Source organism: Elephantulus edwardii, unplaced genomic scaffold (assembly GCF_000299155.1).
Source record: "Elephantulus edwardii isolate Elephantulus edwardi_28Jun2011 unplaced genomic scaffold, EleEdw1.0 scaffold00125, whole genome shotgun sequence".
NCBI classification, from domain to species: Eukaryota; Metazoa; Chordata; class Mammalia; order Macroscelidea; family Macroscelididae; genus Elephantulus; species Elephantulus edwardii.
Window position 1 is genome coordinate 7,199,513 of NW_006399875.1, and position 1,542 is coordinate 7,201,054.

Here is a 1,542-nt window from a genome sequence, read left to right on the forward strand (position 1 = left end):
TCCTCCACCCTTCCCAGAATCATGTCCTCTCTAAGGTATAGCCCCTCCTAACAACATGCCCAAAGTATGTGAGGCAAAATCTCATCATTCTTGTCTCCAAAGAGCAATCCAGCTGTACTCTCTGTAGGACACAATTTTTGTTCTTTTGGAAGTCCATGGGTTGTTCAGTACTCTTATCCAACACCACAATTCAAAGGTATCAATTCTTCTGTCATTCTTATTCATTGTCCAGCTCTTAGATGCATAGCAAGGGATTTGAAAGACTATGGCTTGAATCAGACACACCTTAGTCCTCAAACAGACATTGTTGTTCCTCAATAATTTGGAGAAGTACTTAACTGTAGATTTCCCCAATGCAATGTGTCTCCTTATATCCTGACTGCAGACAGACAGTAAGTATGTTAGTTCTGGATCTAAGCAAGATGAAGTTGTTGATAGTTTTAATTTGTTCTCCATCCATCATGATGTTGCCTGTTGGTCCAGTAGTAAGAAACTTTGTTTTCTTAACATTGCGATATAATCCATACCAAACATACTCTGTTATTAATCTATATTATAATCTTTTCACTCCTTCTTCTGTGTGGTCTGTGAGCTATCATATCAGATTTTGGACCCAGAGAAGCAATAAGATTGATGTTCAGATGAGTAGAACGAGGCATGGGAGCATGAGGGCCATGTCTTAACTCATGGGAATTGGTTTTACATTATTTGATGCTGCGGATAGAGACAGTCCTCCCCAGTGAAGCTGATAAAGTTCAGATTTGGCCGTCACTATGCCCTCACTCTTTTTAAGGACCTCCACAAGAAAAAGACTGATAGGCCAATCACAAAAAAGACAAGTTATGGAAAGACTTTTTGCAGAGGAACACATTTGGATGGACAGTATATACAGAGAGGTTGGAACTCTCATACATTGTTGGTGGGACCACTCTAGAAAGCAACTTGACATTTGTTCAAAAAGCTGAACATAGAAATTCCATATTACCCAGCTATTTCACTGCCAGAAATATACCCCAAGGAAAATAGAACTAACATAAATGGAGATTTGTACACCAATATTCATAGCAGTGTTATTTCACAATGGCAACAGCATGGAAACAGCCTAAATGTATATCAATAGACAACTTGATTGAGAAATTGTGGTACATTCATTTGATGAAATACTACCCAGTACTCAGGAGCAATGATTTTAAAAGTACTGTGTAACTTGAGAAACAATAGAGAGCTTGATGCTGAGTGAACTCACTCAGTCTCATTAGGACAAATACTGTGTGAGACCATTATTGTCAAAATAGGTAACTAGTAATATGTATATAAATGACCAAAGAGGAAATGAGAGGGCATGGGGTGGGGGATGAGGATGGGGATGGGGGGGGAAATGAAAGTTTAAAAAAACAAAAAGGTTGTGGGGATTTTTTAACCCAAACAAAATGTATAGGAATAATTAGAAATAACTTTTATGCCAATTATAATGAAAATAAAAACAAAATGAGGAGAAAACCCCACAACTGATGACTTTCCACATGGACTTCATTTGATGGA